The 21125-nt window shown below is 44.8% G+C and overlaps 1 long non-coding RNA gene across 1 annotated transcript; it reads right to left on the bottom strand.

Annotated features, from left to right (window-relative positions):
* Positions 1-1729: 1729 nt before the first annotated feature.
* On the bottom strand, positions 1730-17932 carry LOC140605543 (uncharacterized). Its single transcript, XR_012008192.1, has 4 exons — positions 17545-17932; positions 17373-17450; positions 4588-5213; positions 1730-2013 (listed from the first exon to the last, which is right to left on the bottom strand). It is a non-coding gene; the product is annotated as an uncharacterized lncRNA (long non-coding RNA).
* Between the last annotated feature and the right edge of the window lie 3193 nt (positions 17933-21125).

Raw genomic sequence — 21125 nt, 5'->3', positions numbered from 1 at the left:
CTACACGGCCCTGGCTCACGGATCTGGTTCTTGGGAAGATCAGTGGGTACAACCAAGACCAGTGCCAGTTTGTCCCATTCTACGGATGCTGCCGTCAACTGTCCGATTACTTCTACGACACCCTGAATTAGGTGAATCTGAGCAGGAAGTACAACCAGCCTCACCTAGGCTGCAAGAACTCATAAGGGGCTCAGGGCTTTTGTTGAGGAAAAGCCATCCTACCTGTAAGGGGAGGGGGTCACCCCTGTACGTCCAGCACCGCGAAACCCCGAACTGACTGGCTCTCTGTGCTCCCTTGTAACATCATTTTGGCGGGCAACCTCGTGGGTCAGTTCCCCAAGGAGTAAACTGCTGAGCTGGCAATTGCCTCACAGGAACTCTCGGCAGGGGGTGAGGGTTTCCAAAGGAAATAGAAGCGAATGTGCTCATCTTCTGACCCAGTGCTCTCACCTGCACATGCGTGAGCATGCTCTGCATTCTGGTTTCTCAGGTTCCAGAATAATATTTGCACTTGCACCCGAATTTCTCATAGATCAATGCGCTTATAGATGAATCCTGGCTCATAGTAGGTGCTCCGGAAATGTTGGTTATTATAGTTGTTATTTACCGGCTAAATGAAGATACAAAGCCTCCGGGCAGTACTGCATTCCAACGGCGACAATGTCAAAAGAACCTAGTAGGCCCCTGGCGCTCGGGCCCAGCCAGTTCCCGCCGACTCAGGGACTTGCCTCACCAGGAAGCTGTGTGCGAGCTGCACACGGTAACTTTGTTTCTTTAAAAGATTGATTGATTGATTGATTGATTGATTGATATTAGAGACAGAGCAGGGCAGGGGGTGGGGAGGAGAGAATCACGGGCAATGCAGAGCCCGCTGCAGGGCTCAGTCCCACAACCCTGAGATCACGACCCGAGCCGAAACTAAGCGATGGACGCTTCCCCAACTGAGCCCCCTCGATGCCCCAGACGGTATAACTTGTGCTCTGATCAAACTTTTGAATGCCGACCGAAAGGCATCCTCATCAACAGAGGCTGATGTGTTCTAAGAGTCGTCTCTGTGTTTCCTGCCCCCATGTGCCTGACGCCGCACAAAGCTAGCAACACTTTTTACTGCCTTCACTCACTAACCTCCACAGGCTAGAAGGTGGGTGGGAATCGGGCCGGGGAGGGGGGGCGAGAAGAGGAGAGAGTGAGAAATGGGCGAGAGAGAGAGAGAGAGAGAGAGAGAGAGAGAGAGAGAGAGAGCAGAGTCAGTGCTCTCAACATGGGGCCTCCCGACTCCCCTCCCTCACTCCTGTGCCCCCGACGAGCCACAGCAACCGCAGAGAAGCACCGGTCTCCCCACTGTGCTCACAGCACAAGCAGCTGTGCTTCCTATATCACGTTTGACATAAGCGGCGGGTCGACGAGGTTCCGAGCGGCCCAGGGCCGCCGCCAGGCTGTGGGGCCGGTTCTGCCCAAGGCCCAGGGAAGAACCCCCTTTCAGAGGCTTCTGCGGCCTGTGCCGTGCTCCCGAGGCTCCGGCCTTTCAGCAAAGCTGCTGTAGGCCAAGGACGTGATGAACCTTCTCCATTGATGTCTTTATTCTACAAGCCATGAAAGAAAGTCCAGACTCCTCCATTCTTCCTGCCGTCCCTCCCTCGTCTCTTCTCGCCATCCGCCCCCCCTCCCCCCCCATATGGTTGTTAGAGGCAAACAGAGGACCACACTTCTACCTTTTAATTGGGTGTTTAACGGGACAGTGTTTGAAAGCAATTAATGGGGAAAAACATTTTTGTCCCATTTTATCAATTGGTCTTCAAGAAAAATGCCAGCCTAAGGTAATGATCCCGTGTGAGCCAGGAAACTGTTGTCCTTTTCAGTTTTCCCATGCCACAATTTATTCATTTCATTCAGCTGTCCAAAATTACTGCCGTGCCAATTATCTCTGTGTGTGCGGAGAGCGGGCTCGGCGCCTTCAGCTTTTCCCTTCATCTGATGCCTGGTTGTGGCCTTTCTTCTGTGCTGAGCACTACACTGTGTACAAGAAAAGGAGAGGGTCTTCAGAACTATGTGAAGTGGCTAGAGTGGTTTCTTGGTACCTGTGAAGAGTCCCCTCGAAGAAGCTTAGGAGACAATGCAGATTGCGTCTGGTGGGGCTTTATTTTGTCCACATGATCCATTTCACACGCATCCAGGCAACTGCTCAATGGAGGATTAACACAAGTTTTCACCTTATTGAAACGAGGGATTCAAAGCAAACAAATGGGGCTAACTAGTTAGAATATGAAATTAAAGATTCTCTAAGACCCTGCGTTGTCCTTCAGCCACATTCACACTCAACTGAAAAACACGCAGAGACACACACAAACAGCGGGTCACGTGACTGTCCCTAAAGCCGTTTGATCTGGTGGGGCTACGTGTTGGAAACACTGACCAAATCTGCTGGCATCATATAATGCACCCTCATTCACTGGGAAATAATCTGCCTTCCATTATCAGAACTTGAACACTTGAAAGAAAACTGTAATTAATCTACGTATTAGGAAACGTGAAGATCATGATCTTTTAGGTTATTCTGTCTTGATACTTAATTTAAGTCTTCAATCATCACAGTTAATATGAAATCCACCACGGATACTGTGTCGACCACATTCAAACTAATGCTGCTCCCAGGATATCTTTAGTTTCATACTCGACAGCTTTGTCGGTCACAAATTCTTTACGATTATTATAGACTAATTCATTGTACTGAGGTTACATGGCAATCAAAATGAATGTACAAGATTACCACACTCACGCTCACATGGACACACAGACATGCATGCACACACATCATACATGCATACATGTCCACATGCCACACAAACACGTGCATGCACATGCATCTGTGTGTACACACATACATGCACACACATCACACACACATGTCCACACACCACACAGGCACGTGCACACACACACATCACACATGTACCCATGTACACACACCACACGCATGCACATGCCTCTGTGCACACACACATACAAGCACATACATCACACATGCACACATATCCACATACCACACAGGCACACAGACACACATGCACACACACCACACACATACATGTCCATATGCCACACAGGCACACAGACAAATGCATGTCCACGTGTCCACATGCCAAACAGACACATGCGTGCACATGAATCTGTGTGCACACACATCTACATGCACACACATGCATGCACACACATCACACATGCACACATATCCACACACCATGCAGGCACATACACACATGCACACACATCACAGGCACACATGTCCACATGCCACACAGGCACATGCATGCACACACATCACACATGTCCAATGCAACATACACACACATGCACATGCATCTACAGGCACACACATCTACATGCACATGCATCACACATGTCCACACACCACACAGACACACACATGCACACACATCACATGTACAACATGCACACATTTCCACATGCCACACAGGCCCATACATGTCTACAGAGTCCCTGAAAGGACTCGGTGGTTTCCGTGTTTGAAGGCAGCATGAGGAGGAACCAATTTGATGAGTATTTCAGTTTCAATAGTGTGATAGTCACATTCACATCTGCTTTGAATAACTTAACCAATTCATTTCTAAGCCTACTTCTCAAGTATAACCAGAATGCAGGCTCCATTTCCTTCCCTTTGATAATATTATCAAACATTATTGCAATAAAAGGAAATACATCCTGGAAGCAACACTGACAGGGTTTTGATATGATCATTTATAGTTATTGAAACGAGAAGTTTTTTCACATTCATAAAATTTTACTTTCACTTATTCGTTTATTTTCGAGTGCCTAAATGATGCATAGCAAGGAGCTACTCAGGAAACAAAAAATAAAAAGAAATAATGCACAACTTTTGGAAACCCATGACCCAATGAGAGAGAACAGATACGCAAATTTAAAAGCAATACCATGCAGTTTATGATAGGTATCCAACTACTGTCTTTGACATTCAGGGAAAAGAGTGGCAGAGTTGGTAGAGATGCAGTTCTCTTGTTGGAGAGGTGCCTGGGAAGGCAGAGCCAGGAGGGCGGGCTTGGACAGGGGGAGTGGGAGGTGAGATCCTCGGGAAGACGACCCGCAATGGCAGGCGAAAATGATGAGCACGGGTTCCAGGAGAAGTGTATGAGGAGAAACACACATGACGACAGTGGAGAAGCCTGAACTAAGAGCCAGCGTGGCCTGGAGTGAGTCACCCACTGGGGTCTGTCTCCTCTTCTATGGACAGTGTGCATTCGACTGAGGTGTCTGCTCTGAGGCACCATGGCTCGCCTGGAGCAGGGGACAGGTGCTAACTGAGCCCTTGCATCTAGTTCCACAGCACACTCCACACCGAGTGACATGGAGATGAAACCTGTTTTCCAGGCCAGGGCCACACATCCCCAGGGTCCCCATGATTCTGCAGAAGCTCTTCCAGAACATTAGCTCTCTGCAGGCCTCAGTGCCAGAGTAGCAGGGCTGTCGCCCTCACCTGGGCACCCCAGGCTGCCCAACTGCACAACTAACTTCCGAGATCAGCTCTGGAGTCCTGTGACTCATTTCACTTACTTCTTTTTGGTTTCATGCCTCTTCCTCCTTTTGGGATGGTACAATGTGAACTTAAGGAAAGTTGGTGTTGGTTGGAAAGTTGGTGAATTTAAATAGACTATTTGCTGGGCAGAAGTGAATTGGCAATTTCAGAACTGTCAGTCGTGAAACCAGTCTACTTCTGTAGCACGAGATCCATGAAGACCATCTAAGTCACCTATAAATTCCCCAGGATGCATGAATTCACAAGGCCTCTGCAGAGCAACAATGATTATAGTAAATATAAAAACTCTACTATGGCCTATTTTAATAGATGTATCTATTCAGGGGAGATAAAATGGGTAATTGTGTCTTTCAAAAGCAATTTATACAATAGGGTTTTTAAATGTCTACACTGCTTTAAAGGGAAATTTAAGGAGTAGTATATTACCATTATGCACTAGCCATCAGAAATTATCTTAAAATTGATTAAAGTATTACTTATCTTAAGTACTGTTGACCTATTTTCATTCAAGCCTGTCATCTATATCTCTAGGATATACAGTTTGTAGGGAAACAGAATATTAACTTGGACGCCAGAAGCTTCCCCATGAAGAATGATGGTGGCACTCCATAACCGATCACTCTGCAGACACGAAAGCTGGCACCTAAAGTGGACGATATAGAATAGGAAAAGGTGTTTTGTATTTGATGTAGGACAAATGTAGGAATGTGTTCTAGAATTCTTCATTCTAGACATCATTAATTATTCTTCCTCTTTCTTCTCTGACTAAACTCACTAGAGGTTTACTGATTTTCTTGTCTTTACAAAGATCCAGCTTGTGATCTTTTTGGTCATCTCCATTGCACATCTCAAAGTTTATCAATGTATACTTTTAATTTCATCCACCCTCCACTTCCTCTGAGTTTAAGCTGCTGTCATGTTCCAAGTGCCCAAGAGAGATATTCAACTGATAGATTTCAAGTCTTTTTTTCCTGTTAAAAACACCTATAAAACCATAACTTTTCAACTAATATTCGATAAAGGAGGAAAGACTATCCATTGGAAGAAAGACACTCTCTTCAATAAATGGTGCTGGGAAAATTGGACATCCACATGCAGAAGAATGAAACTAGACCACTCTCTTGCACCATACACAAAGATAAACTCAAAACGGATGAAAGATCTAAATGTGAGACAAGAGTCCATCAAAATCCTAGAGGAGAACACAGGCAACACCCTTTTTGAACTCGGCCACAGTAACTTCTTGCAAGATACATCCACGAAGGCAAAAGAAACAAAAGCAAAAATGAACTATTGGGACTTCATCAAGATAAGAAGCTTTTGCACAGCAAAGGATACAGTCAACAAAACTCAAAGACAACCTACAGAATGGGAGAAGATATTTGCAAATGACATATCAGATAAAGGGCTAGTTTCCAAGATCTATAAAGAACTTATTAAACTCAACACCAAAGAAACAAACAATCCAATCATGAAATGGGCAAAAGACATGAAGAGAAATCTCACAGAGGAAGACATAGACATGGCCAACACGCACATGAGAAAATGCTCTGCATCACTGGCCATCAGGGAAATACAAATCAAAACCACAATGAGATACCACCTCACACCAGTGAGAATGGGGAACATTAACATGGCAGGAAACAACAAATGTTGGAGAGGATGCGGAGAAAAGGGAACCCTCTTGCACTGTTGGTGGGAATGTGAACTGGTGCAGTCACTCTGGAAAACTGTGTGGAGGTTCCTCAAAGAATTAAAAATAGACCTGCCCTACGACCCAGCAATTGCACTGCTGGGGATTTACCCCAAAGATACAAATGCAATGAAACGCCGGGACACCTGCACCCCAATGTTTATAGCAGCTATGGCCACGATAGCCAAACTGTGGAAGGAGCCTCAGTGTCCAACGAAAGATGAATGGATAAAGAAGATGTGGTTTATGTATACAATGGAATATTACTCAGCTATTAGAAATGACAAATACCCACCATTTGGTTCAACGTGGATGGAACTGGAGGGTATTATGCTGAGTGAAGTAAGTCAGTCGGAGAAGGACAAACATTATATGTTCTCATTCATTTGGGGAATATAAATAATAGTGAAAGGGAATATAAGGGAAGGGAGAAGAAATGTGTGGGAAATATCAGAAAGGGAGACAGAACGTAAAGACTGCTAACTCTGGGAAATGAACTAAGGGTGGTAGAAGGGGAGGAGGGCGGGGGGTGGGAGTGAATGGGTGACGGGCACTGGGGGTTATTCTGTATGTTAGTAAATTGAACACCAATAAAAAATAAATTAAAAAAAAAAACCATAACTTTCCCTGCAAGCAAGGCATTGTCTGAGCCCCACAGGTGTTAACATATTACGTCTTTGTTATCATTCCTCTCAAAGTATTTTCTCATTTGCACCACGACTTTTCTTTGGACCTACAGATCATATAATTTTTATTTCTGAAGTTTCAAATGAATTTGTGGAGTGTTTTTTATTATCTGCTATTGCTGGTTTTTTGGTTTAATTATGATCAAAATATACACTCTGTGCAATTTTAATTCATTGAAATATGTTGAGACATGCTGGCTTTATGGCCAGGATATGGTGAGCTCTTCTTTTTACATGTGTCTGAAAATAATATGTGCTCTTCAGTCATGGGTGTACTGTTTAAGATATATCCATAGGATCAGGTTTGCGAGCCACTTAGATGCTTTAATCATCACTGATCTTAAAACTTGAATAAATATTTTTCATAATTAGTGAGTTGTTTTATCAGGTAATAGTAAAGATTTTTTTAAATCCCCAAATGGTTGAGATTTTGACTTCATTCTGTCAGTTCATGCTTACTATATAATTGGGGCTATGTCAAAATGTTTTTATCTTCCAGATGATTTGAACTTTTTATTATTATGAAGCAATCTGTGTATCTCTAGTAATACTTACTTTGATATTAATAATATAGCTATACTTTGTTTTGTTTAAATTCCCAAACTTCTCTGCTTATGGTCCCCAGAGACCCTGAGGAACTGTGTCAGGATGGCCCTTAGACAAAAATAAGACACAATTGTTCCACTGATTGAATAGTTAGGTCCAAACAAATTGTTGAGGATTTATGTCCTAGGAACTTCGTAGGCACCACAGAACTGTCTGGCACCACAGAACTCAGGACATGTGATCAGGGACTGTAGATCATATCAGCATCATAATAAGGAACACAGAGAACATCAGCATGATCACAAGTAAGGTAGAGACCATCAGCCACATCACAAGAAGTAGAGACCATCAGCCACATCACAGGTAAGATAGAGACCATCAGCCACATCACAGGTAAGTAGAGACTATTAGCCACATCACAGGCAAGTAGAGACCATCAGCATCATCACAGGTAAGTAGAGACCATCAGCCACATCACAGGTAAGTAGAGACCATCAGCATCATCACAGGTAAGTAGAGACCATCAACATCATCACAGGTAAGCAGAGACCATCAGCATCATCACAAGTAAGTAGAGACCATCAGCCTCATCACAAGGAACACACAGATCGAATGCAGAGCCCAAGACTACTTTGTGCTGGTAATTTGTGCAGGCCCAACAGATTTCCTCTGTTCCTTCAAAAAATTTAAAATGGCCCATGTCAATCCTCTAAGCTTGCCCTGCTTATAGGCTACCTCAGTGCACCTCTTGGAAATTGTAGGGTTGCTACTTGCAAAATAGATCATTTCCATCATTGTACTTTCAAACCTTTCTTCCTCCTTGTGTATGAATATGTCACTAAAAAGCAGCATGTAGTTGGCTGTTATTTTATTTTTTAATCCCTTCAGACGACCTTTGCTTTTTATTTTATTTTATTTTGTTTTTTTTAATAATAAATTTATTTTTATTGGTGTTCAATTTGCCAACATACAGAATAACACCCAGTGCTCATCCCGTCAAGTGCCCCCCTCAGTGCCCATCACCCATTCACCCCCACCCCCCGCCCTCCTCCCCTTCCACCACCCCTAGTTCATTTCCCAGAGTTAGGAGTCTTCATGTTCTGTCTCCCTTTCTGATGTTTCCTACCCATTTCTTCTCCCTTCCCTTCTATTCCCTTTCACTATTATTTATATTCCCCAAATGAATGAGACCATATAATGTTTGTCCTTCTCCGATTGACTTATTTCACTCAGCATAATACCCTCCAGTTCCATCCACGTTGAAGCAAATGGTGGGTATTTGTCGTTTCTAATGGCTGAGTAATACAGCAGCAATGTCCACAATAGCCAAACTGTGGAAGGAGCCTCAGTGTCCACCGAAAGATGAATGGATAAAGAAAATGTGGTTTATGTATACAATGGAATATTACTCAACCTTTGCTTTTTAATTGAAGTTTGCAGTTGACTGAATATTTACGTCCCCCACAAATCTGTATGTTGAAATCCTAAACCCCATGTCATAGTACTTAGATAAAGAAGATTTAAATAGCCTTGCCAACCATCTTGACTCAACTGACATTTATAGGATGCTCCCCTCAACAACCGCAGAATAACATTCTTTTCCAGGGCACATGGCATATTTACTGAATAGAACATGTCCTGGGACATAAAACAAACCTCATCAAATTGAATAGGATTACAATATAATAACTCTTCTGACTATAACAGAATTAAACTTAGAATATTAACAGAAAAAAAGAATATTAACAGAAAGATTTGGGTGTTTACTGAAATATTTGGAAATTAAACAACATAATTCTAAATGATGTATGTGCCAAAAAAGAATTAGCAGGGAAAATTAGAAAATAGTTTGAACTGAAAAATGAAGGCACAACATATCAAAATCTGTGGGATGAAATTAAAGCAAAAATTTCAGGGAAGTGCATAGCATTAAACACTCCCAGAGCTACTATCAATCTTACTAGTAAAAGATGAAAATCTTTCCCGTGACTAGAAACCTGTAAAAATAAATTTTTTTGCTGCTTTTAGTCAACATTGTGTTTGAATACCTTACAATAGCAAGAGGGCAAGAAATAAAAGGCATACAATTTGGAAAAGAATAGGAAAAACTATCTATCTGAAGATGACAGGATTGTCTACATAGAACATCCTGAGGAATTTACATTCCTCCCAAAAAAGGTTCTGAAATGAATAAGTGAGTTAAGCAAGTTTTCATGATATGAAGATACAATCACCCACTTAGTGAACAATTGGAAATTGAAATTTAAAACCATTCTAATGGCTTACAAATATGAAATACTGAGGGATATACATGTGCACATATATGTACATACAAGACATGGACCTTAGGAAGTACAAAATATTGCTGAATCTTTTTTAAAGCCTAAATAATGGGGAGACACACCATATTTCTGTGCCAAAAGACTCAAAGCTGTTGAGATGTCCATTCTCCCCAAACTGATCTATAGATTTAATGGGATCCCAATAACAATCCCTGCAAGCTTTTACACGGCATGTTGACATGTTGATTTTAAAATTTGTGTGGCACTGCAGAGGACTTAGAAGAGCCAAAATAATTTTGAAAAACAACGAAGGTGAGAGACTTAACCAGCTGACCCCAAGACTACTCATCACAGTGAACAACATAGTGTAGTTCAGGCTTAAGAATAGGCACATAAAGCAATGGAACTGCATAGAGTCAGAAATTAGCCCACACGTACGTGGCCCACTGGTTTCACACAAAATTTCCAAGATAACTCCGTTGAGGCAAGAATTGTCTTTTCAACAAGTGGGGCCAGGTATCATGTGCAAAAAGATCATAATAAACTTCAAACCTTGCCTCACCCAATACCCAACAATTAAGTTGAAATAAATTCGTCGTTGCTAGATTGCAGCCAAGGTGCAGGCTCTCCAGAGCCCAGACAGGGGGTGGGTCCCAGGGTCTCCCGGGCCAGCCTGGCTCCCAGCACACATGTGCACACCTATGACGGCAACCATCCAGCTTGGGGACCACCTGTCAGGCACCCCTCAGTCCCCATCCAGGGCTCTTTCACCATGTGTGAACTGTCCCACTGCTCCAAGACAAGTGTATGTCTGTGGTGTCTGTACACATGGTGGACATGTGGGTGTGTGTGGACCTGCGCTTGTTCCCAGCAGAGGTGTTGGGCTGAATGACCCTGTGCCCCTTTCCTGGACGCAGCTATGTCTGAGAGGCCGCCCTACAATCTGACGCCTATGGCTGGACCTACCCCTTGTCTCCCCCACACCGTCCCTTGGTGTTTGGTGACAAAACTGTCTTTTCTCCACGCCTTCTGTGCCCGTGACTAAGGACCGACCCTTCAAAGCACACTCTTCGTCTCACCCTGCCCTTCACTGCGGCCCGGTGAAGGCCAAGTGACTTTTATGAGTACATCCATCTTTGTGCTTTTTTTACAATTCCCATTAAGTTATACTTTATGAAAATTTAAAATTGCTCCTCTGGCTTCCGTCAGCTTCACATTTCTGTGGTATATATCATCTCTTTTTGCTATATTTCCAGCCCTTCTAGATTTTTTTTTTTTTTTTTTGGAATTTTTAGTTCTTTTTTCTTTCTTGGTTTCAGAGTTAGAGGTCAGGGACTCATCAGTCTGATATCCCACCCAGAGCTCATCCCATCATGATGGGCCCTCCTTCATGCCCATCACCCAGTAACCCCATCCTTCTACCCCCTTCCCTTCAACGACCCTCAGTTTGTTTCCTAGAGTTTAGAGCCTCTTATGGTTTGTCTCCTTTTCTGTTTTCATCTTATTTTTCTTTCCCTCCCCCTTTGTTCATCTATTTTGTTTCTTAAATTCCACATATAAAAGAGATCATACAGTATATGGGGACTCCTGGGAGGCTCAATTGGTTAAGCATCTGCCTTCAGCTCAAGTCATGATCTCAGGGTCCTGGGATTGAGCCCCACTTTGGGCTCCCTGCTTAGTGGGTAGTCTGCTTCTCTCTCTCCCTCTACCACTCCCCCGCTTCTGCTCTCTTGTGCTCCCCCTCACCTGCTCTCTCTCATGAGTAAAAAAAAATTTTTAAAAATCATGTGGTGGGCAGCCTGGGTTGCTCAGTGGTTTAGCACTGCCTTCAGCCCAGGGTGTGATCCTGGAGACCTGGGATTGAGTTCCACGTCAGGCTCCCTGCATGGAGCCTGCTTCTCCCTCTGCCTGTGTTTCTGCCTCTCTCTGTGTCTCTTATGAATAAATAAATAAAATATTTTTTAAAAATCATGTGATGGGGGATCCCTGGGTGGCTCAGTGGTTTAGCGCCTGCCTTTGGCTCAGGGCACGATCCTGGAGTCCCAGGATCGAGTCCCGCGTCGGGCTCCCAGCATGGAGCCTGCTTCTCCCTCTGTCTGTGTCTCTGCCTCTCTCTCTCTCTCTCTCTATCATAAATAAATAAGTAAATAAATAAATAAATAAATAAATCTTTTTTAAAAAATCATGTGGTATTTGTCTTTCTTTGACTGACTCATTTTACTTCACATAATACCCTCTCATTCCATCCACATCATTGCAAATGGAACTACATCAAAATAAAAAGCTTTTTTGCACAGCAAAGGAAACAGTCAATAAAACTAAAAGCCACCTGCAGAATAAGAGAAGTTAAGGGAAGATATTGCAAGTGTCTTATCAAATAAAGGACTAGTATCCAAAATTATTCTATAGAGAACTTATCAAACTCAGTACCCAAAAAACAAAAAATCCAGTTAAGAAATGAGCAAAGGACATGAACAGACATTTCTCCAAAGAAGACTTAGAAATGGCCGCCTTCTGGACCCTTTTAAATGTAAATCTTACTAATGACATATCTCTGGGTTTCCTGTTTTAGAATCTGAGAATCTTTTTTCTTTTGATCAATGAGTTTAAACCATTTAAACTTATGTAAATACTGGGATATTAAGCAATTTATTTCATCTTATTGCACATTTTCCATTTATAAAACATCACATTTTCTTTCTTTTTCTCTCTTACCTTGAATATAGACATTTATTCTACTGGTTTGAAAGTTATTTATTCTATTTTTATCTTTGTTGTTGCTCCCCACAAATTGCTAGTACCTAACATCTGCTGATTTTCCCTGTAAGATGTTTGCAGCTTGTCCACAGCTTTATCTTTTATGGTCTTTCCCAGTAGAAGACGAGCAACGTCCCGTTCTTCAACACACACTTACACTTGGCGTGGTATGTCAGTTACCTACGGTTACATGACAATTTATCCCAAACTTTAGCAGATTAAAATGACCAATATTTTGTCTCATGGGCATCTGAGGACCAGGAGTGCCGAGGGGCTTAGCTGAGGGCTGTCAGCTGCTGCTACCATCTCACGACTTGAAGACTGGGCTCCAAGCTCCAGCAGGCCACCCAAGCAGGCTGCACGGCCTTACCAGCTGCCGAGGAGAGAGTCCCTTCCTTGTCCCCAGGACCATTCACACAGTGGGGCAGCACAAGTCCCACAGAACGCGTGGCTGAGAGAGAGGGAGCTCAAGATACTTTTTCAAGTGACAGTTCACCATGCGCACCAGACTTATTCACTAGAAGTGGATCACTAGGTGCAACACAAGAAGACATGAGCGTGACTTAGCAGGAGGCAGAGTGGGGTGCTCTGGGGCATCATATCTCATGCACCAGTCACTCTGGGCCATAGACAAGCAATACCCCTCCCCATATTTAAGACCTTGTTCCTCTGAATGTAATAGCATTCGCTCTCTCCCCAGCCCCTCTTTTGGTGGCTCATATTATTTTCTCATCAATGATTTTGGGCAATTTGAATAAAATTTGCCTCTGTATCATTTTTAAGATGCTGCTGGCATTCATTGGGCTTCTCAGACCTGTGGGCTATAGCTGACCTCACGTTCAGAAGAGGTGGGCATCATTCCTCCAAATATTTTTTTTTTCTGTGCCTGCATCCTTTGGGAACTTCAAACGCCCATTTATTAAGTTGCTCAAACTTGCCCCACAGCTCACAAATGCGCTTTCAATTTGTAACAATTCTTGTTTCTCCCCTTTTCCTCTTGGATAGTTGCTACTGTTAACACCTTACTCTTCACTGGTCTTTCCTTCAGCAACATCTGATCTACCACGCATCTCCTCCAGAGCATTTTTCATCTTGGACGTTGTAGGACGTAGCTTTCACCTCTGGAAATTCTATTTTTCCACAATGTTTAAATCTTCAAGGCCTCTACTTAACTCTAGAATACAAGTACCATAGCTGCTTCTGTGTCCTCTGTTATGCTGAGACTTGTGAGTTCTGGATTAGATTGTACTGGATTAGATTGTATTCTCTTCACTACAATCTGCTTCTTTTCTTGCTTCTTTTTTTAGTTTCACAGGTAGAGTTCAGTGATTCATCAGTTACGTATAACACCCAGTGCTCATCACAACCCATGTCCTCCTTCATACTCATCACCCAGTTACCCATCCTCCCACCCACCTCTCTTCCAGCAACCCTCAATTTGTTTCCTATAGTTTAGGATCTCATGATTTATCTCCCGCTCTGATTTCATCTTATCTTACTTTTCCTTCCCTTCCCCTTTGTTCATCTGTTTTGGTTCTTAAATTCCACATATGAGTGAGATCATATCGTATTTGTCTTTCTCTGGCTGACTTATTTCACTGAGCATAATACCCTCTAGTTCCAGCCATGTCATTGCAAATGGGAAGATTTCATTCTTTTTGATGACTGAGTAATATTCCAGTGTGTGTGTGTGTGTGTGTGTGTGTGTGTGTGTGTATTTGTGAGTACACCACATTGTCTTTATCCATTCACCTATCGATGGAGATCTGGGCTCTTTTCATAGTTTGGATATTATGGACGTTCTTGCTTGTTTATAGATGTGTTGCTTGGAGTAGAGCCCAAGGTAAGTAAATAATTTCCATCCACCAAGGCCACACCTTCCTGAATACTCTGACTTCCCATGAACTGTGTGCTTTCCTCTTTTGGCCAGTGGGCGCCAGCATTGTTCTGGAGCCTCTATGAGCACAGCCGCCCTCCAAGATCTGGCAGCATCCTCACATGGGACCAGCCCCTGTTCTGGACTCCCCAGGCAGCCCTCCCCTCGGAGTTCGTCTGAGACCTCCAGTCACCTGTGTCCGTGGACTCTTGGCTCTGTCTCACCTGGGCCACCTCGGGCCTCCATGCAGGGAGCTCTCTCCAGGCTGCTTTTGAGGATCAATCCTTCATCACTGAAGCCCAGTTTCTTAAAAACCATTGTTTTATTATTTATTTTATTATTTATTATTGTTGTTTTATTATTATTGTCTGTTTTTTATTTAATTAATTACTTTTTGTGTGTGTGCTTTCAGACAGGGAGTTAGAACTGACCTTGATAATGGCCCCAGTGGAAGCCCAAGCGCTTTTTATGAGTAGCTATTTTTTCGCGTCCAGTGTCCTTGTTCATCCTCAGAGTCTGTTTTTTCACCAGAGCATTTCCATTTGTGGTGAGTTGCCATCCTGGCTCTTCCATTATTTCTGCTTTCCTCTGGCAAGGGCTGCCACCCTTCCCTCGTTGTGTCTCTCTCCTCATACATCTGGCAATTTCCCCTTTGGCTTATCTGTATCCTCTGGAACTGTCCATTACTATCCAACAGTGGGGAGGTAAGCAATTGAGGCCTAAGGTGTGCTTCTCCAGGGAAATGGGAAGGGCCTCAGGCAAGAGAGCCCTGGTTTTTACCCTGGGATCCCTCCTCCCTCATTTTTCCCAGGGGTAGACCCCCGGAGGCACTGCTCCTCCTATTCCTCTGAGGAACAGGTGCATCTAACTCTTATATCAGACAAGGGGTAGGGGAGCCCACTGGGAGTGAGCCAGCCACCAGGTCATTCTACTGCCGACTATTTGACTCACAGCCAGCTTCCACTCGGCCCAGTGATGCCTAGATCCCTTTGGCTGGTACTTCAGTTTTCTCAACACGATGGCACATGCTAGACGAGGCCCACACAGACCTAGGTGGGGAGAGGGAAGGAAAACTAGAAATACTTCCGGTCCCATCTCCCCCTTAGCTCCTGATGCTCACAACCTGGTCCCAAACACCTGGACCCTCCTACTCGTCCCCTGACAGGCCATCACCCACAGTTCCTGTGGAGCCCCCAGGCACGAGAAAGGCCAGTGGCTCCGGTGTGGTCTTCATCTTATCCAGACTAGCTTTTTCCTTCAGCAGATGACTTAATTATTTAGCTATATGATTCTCTTGAATTGTAATTCTAAACTTTTATTCATGATTCCAGTTGGTAATCAGCAGGTAGAAAGTGTTCCAATTAGAAAAATCAAATTAATTCTTTTTTTAAATAAGGAGGAAAACTACTTATTCTATACTCCTGGGAAGTAGAAATTAGGTGGAATTCTTAAAATGAAAGAGATGATTATATTTCCCTCATTTATCCCATATTCTTTCTCTCTTTTCTCCCCCGTGTTCTCTGCTCCCCAAAGCCCAAGAAATTACTAGGGGAGGTAATCATTCCTCATATTACACCCCATCTGGATTTCTGCCATAAATCTGACTCTGGCACAGCTTCTAGATAAGAGTTTGAAGACTGTAAGTTGGGAAATTGGTATTGGACACTTTGGGGGTAGAGATGACGCCTCTGCTCTGACTGGTCTTGTGTTCGGCCATGGCCTGTGGCAGGGTGAAGAGGGGACAGCCTGCTCTCGATGGCCTCACCGCTCTCCAAGCTTCTGCCCCGCTGGGGCCTCATCCCAGTGCTGCCCCCGCCCCCAACCAGGGACCCATTATAGCAGAATGTGTCCAACAAAATCCTGTGATTCTTCTCAAAGATGAGCTACTATAGAACCAAGCAGAATTATAATTAGTTCAATCAAGATGTCCTGGACCTCAAAGGTCATTTTCTTCAACTTCACAGCCACATTCAGGACTGAAACCACTGGGGGAGGGGCTGAGCTCTGGCCTTCCTCCCAGACCATCAGTGAGGACAAATGTCCTTTTAAAGGATTCTCAGCTGTGGTTTCCTAATGCTGATTCCTCATCAGCCTCCTGTCCCTGAGTCCTCACGTCTGCAGTCAACACTGTCCCAGATGAACACTTCATGGACATCGCCGTTTTGGTGAATGTTTTGTGAACCCGTTTTAGGCTTGGCTGCCAACAATGCACTCCCATCGAAACATCTAATGATTTACCATGTGAAACTAAGACACTGTGCTGTGTTTTTAAAACACGATAAATCCTGAATCATTCATTATTCCATCTGGAAAGAATCCTCTGAGCCACGGTTGGGGCAACATGGCAACCCAGTCTCCCAGGCGACAGTGATCTCTGGGGACATGGGAAGCCAGGCACTCAGCACTGTCATTCTCCCAGGGCCAGGGAGGGGGCACAGCAAGGAAAGGCCTTGGTAGCACAAATAAGAAAACAGGATTACCAATCATGACAACCCAAGATAACTCCAAGATGAGGAAAGAACAGAGTTGTAACAAGTTAGAGCTGGTAGTTCCATTAAAACCAGAAAAGTCAATCGGAGAAGGACAAACATTATATGGTCTCACTCATTTGGGGAATATAAATAATAGTGAAAAGGAATAGAGGGGAAGGGAGAAGAAATGGGTAGGAAATATCAGAAAGGGAGACAGACATGGAAGACTCCTAACTCTGCGAAACGAACTAGGGATGGTGGAAGGGGAGGAGGGCGGGGGGTGGTGGTGACTGGGTGGCGGCCACTGAGGGGGGCACTTGATGGGATGAGCGGATGAGCACTGGGTGTTATGCTATATGTTGGCAAATTGAACTCCAATAAAAAATAAATTTAAAAAAAATAAAAATTAAAAAAAAAAGACCAGAAAAGGAATGTGAAATAACTTTGGGGCTTTGCAGAGACCTCATAAGGAAACCAGGGTGCTATTGTACCTGAGTTGGTGAGTCTTGGAATGGTCTCAGGGTGAATGCTGAAAGACACTAAGAGCTGGATTTTGTTGACGGTGGAGACTGAGAAATAAATATAGGATAAGATTCCCAAATGTTAGTAAGAGAAGGGACATTCACACTCTTGTAACCCTGATCCTCCCTTAGGAAAAAGCACCTTTGACAGAAGTGCCAAGGATGGAACAGCTGACAAGAAGCTCTTGCTCTCACTCCATGTGAGCCGAAGGCCTGGGAGCTCCCAGGACACCTAAATATGAAACAAGGAGGCTGGCAAGGCCCCCAAACCCCACCTTCTACTCTCCTGGGACCTTATATTCCACGGAGCACTTTCATTCCCTGTCACTGGCCTGCCCAGTCAGCTCGGCAGTAAGGCCAGCCTTTCTGTCCCCTTTCCTACACGGCTGGGGCCTCACAGGTGAACCAGAGCAGGTCTCTATCCCCTTCCCACTGGCCTGTTTGTACTGTGGTTCCCCCATTGCCTCCTTCCTCCTCAATTTAGGGGAACCTCTCAGTATTTACTCCACTTGACCTGGCAGCATTTTTCCTCCCAATAGGCAAAAAAACACCCCCATCCTCCTCAAAGAGTCTGTGAATTCCAGCTTCTGAAATCTGTGAATATGGTGCATTCCACAGCAAAGACAATTTAAAGTGGCAGGTTGTTAGCCGCATGACCTTAACTTGGTAAGATTGTCCCAGAATATCTGAGGGGCCCAATGAGATCCCAACAATCCTCCTAAGTGGAGAGGTGGAGAGATGGAGGGGGAGAGCCAGGTACCGAGGAGTGTGGTATCCTCCAGGAGCCAGGAGAGGCCAGGAAGCAGCCTTCTCTCCAATAGCCTTCCCACCAAGTCTGTCCCAACATCTTGACTTTAGTCCCATGAGTCTTGTGCTGGACGTTTAACTACAGAACTATGAGACGCTAAATTCTGTGTTGTCCTAAACCACTAAATTTATGGCAATTTGTTAGAGCAGCCCTTGAAACGCCCTCTGCCCTATAGCTCCGCATTGGGTCTGATTTCCTCTGAACCTTCCAGGCTCTGTCAAATGCCTCTGAAGGCTTCTCACCCCTCGCCCATCCCTTAGACATCTGAGTTTTACATCTGGCCTGACCCAGTGGTGGTCCTTGTCCCACATCCCCCATGACATCACCCCATCCCCACACTCTGCACAGGGAGCTCTGGGCTCATGCTGGGTCACTGAGACCACTTTGCAGGCCTGCTGGGAGTGGGGATGATTTTAGAGAAAGGTTCCTGTGACTCGGGCACATTGTGCTTGAGGTATGACAGCTTCCGCTACTGCACACTCGCCCCTGACAAACACCGTGATGAGCTCTCTACATAAACCCATAATGGATCCTCATGCCTAAATGCAGTATGTTACCCTTACTGTCTCTTCCCAGATCTGAAGAAGTTAAGGTCCCGAGAGGTAGGGTTACTGCCTAAGGTCACCCAGACTGGGTGGTTGGCCTGGCAAACTCTGGAAGCCAAAGCTGTGGTCGCCACCCCTTCACCCTGACATTCCAAAGGAAGAGTGGGGGCCAGGGGTTGTGGCCACTCACCATCCCGACAGTTCCTAACCCAGTCCACCTCATCAACCACTACAGGCTGGGGTGGAGGACAGCCCTTCTGGGTCCCCGTCTGCTCTGGCCAGCTCTGGGTCCCGTACCCCACTGGCTGAGCCCAGGTGGGGGCCCTGCGACAGGGAAGTTGACTCACATAAGGACAGAGCCACTAGCTGTAAACACATGTGTGATTTGTGTGCTGGAGCCCCACCCTCGGCCTAGCACCCCATCCCTCCCATGCCTCCTCCCTCCCCCATTAGTCTTTTCACAGCCCCACCCTGGGTCTGACAAAGCCACCCTGAGCTCCACCCCTGCACCAATAAACCGCCTCTGCCCTCCTGCCCCCAGGCACCCTGAGGAGATGCCCCGCAGCCCACATCCCCTGCCCCCAGCCTTGGCCCATGCGCCTCAAGCTCCACCAGTCCCAGACAGTCAGCATCCCGAGGTTCAAGCCTCTCGATCTCCATCATTCTTCCTCTGGCTGGATGGCAGCTCCTAAGTTTCTAGCCAGAAACGTGGCCCCATTCCTGGCCCTCCCCCGTTGTCTCCCTGCCTCCCTCCAACCATATGATTCTGTCACCTTTCCCACCTCAACACACCTCCCAGCCCTTCACTGCCGTGCATCCATTGGCTGCCAGCTCAGCCCAGCTCCACTAGCTTCCTCCTGGACCAAGGCCTCAGCCTCCCAGCTGGCTCATCCACGTCATCGAAGCCAGAATTCTCTTCTTCAAGCACAAATCTGACTTTCCAATGGCTCGCCATCCTTTCAAAACAAAACCATGATGACTACAAGGCCCCAGAGGTTTGACCTCGATCGTTAGTGTATGTTCCCTTGCGTGCCGTGATATGGAACCCACTGAATTCCTGTCAGCTTTCACCTGAATCGGAAACTCTTAAGCCCTGTGTAACTGTATATGCTGCTCCATTTCTCCAACATACATCTCTCCTCCCCTCTATTGAATTCCCATTCATTCTTCAGGTTTTATTGTCTATGTTACTTCTTCTACCAGGAAGCCTTCCCTGGTTCCCTCTCTGCCTGAGTTAGATGGTCCTACAATGTGCTGCTTGGGACTTCTAAAAAAAAAATAATCTTTGAACAAAGACAAATAACGAGCAATTGATGAAGGCACTTAAACTCTTATTTTTAAAAAATGACATAAATGCACACTGGGCATGACATGCCTTTGGTAGACAGTCATTGTCCCAGTGTATCTGGTTCCTGTCACCTCCCATCACTGCCCCTTTGCTCTCACCCTGTGCTTTTTTCCCCTATGCAGACACTGTCCACCACTCATGATTCTTGACAGTCTTGAGGGATAAATTCCACGTCCTCTGTGACATTATCACAACTTTCCTGATTCAAAATGACCTATCTTCTAAACTCTTACGGTCTTTGTCCAAAATGAGATGATTTTCTATTTCTCATGAACTAGCTTTATATCTCTAACTTTAGTCTGTCTTTCTGGGCAGAGGCCACATTATATATGTATCTGGTAACATGTAGTGCTTAGCATTATGCTGGGCACATACCAGACTCTTAATAAGTACCTATTAAATGTTCGCTTTTGAATAGTCTGGGCAAAATTCTCAATAAAACCATGGAGGCTTAGAGTTGAAGAGAGCCTGAGTTCCTCTACTCCTGCTCCTTGTTTCATGGAGTATTTATTGGACTGACAGTCTGTGACACCCTGAGGCAGAGCTGGTTCTCCTCCGGCTCTTATCCCCTGGCTACATCTATTCTATTCTTACACATAGATCTTACACACAGGTAGGGAAGGATCACCTGAGATTCAGAAAAAGTAACCAAAACCCACCATTTTAATTCATTTTTTAGAACCACAATTAATTCTATAAAAATTAATTTTAAGAGGAGCCTGGGTGGCTCCATTGGTGAAACGTCTGCTGTTGGTGAAGTGTCTGCCATCGGCTCAGGTCGTGATCTCAGGGTCCTGGGATTGAGCCCCACATTGGTCTCTCTGCTCAGTGGGGAGTCTGTTTCTCCCTCTCCCTCTGCTTGTGCTCTCTTCTCTCCCTCTCTCTCTTTCTCTCTAATAAAACCTTTTTAAAAATTAATTTTAAAACATCTCCCTCTGGTCAGGATAGAGTAACAAGGACTGGATTTGCTTTTCTGCATGAACAATGAAGAAACTGAATGGAATATAGGAGATGACAGTACT

Source organism: Canis lupus, chromosome 15, assembly GCF_048164855.1.
Source record: "Canis lupus baileyi chromosome 15, mCanLup2.hap1, whole genome shotgun sequence".
Lineage (NCBI taxonomy): Eukaryota > Metazoa > Chordata > Mammalia > Carnivora > Canidae > Canis > Canis lupus.
The sequence above is the reverse complement of the archived record's forward strand: the minus strand, read 5'-3'. Positions and strand labels throughout refer to the sequence as shown.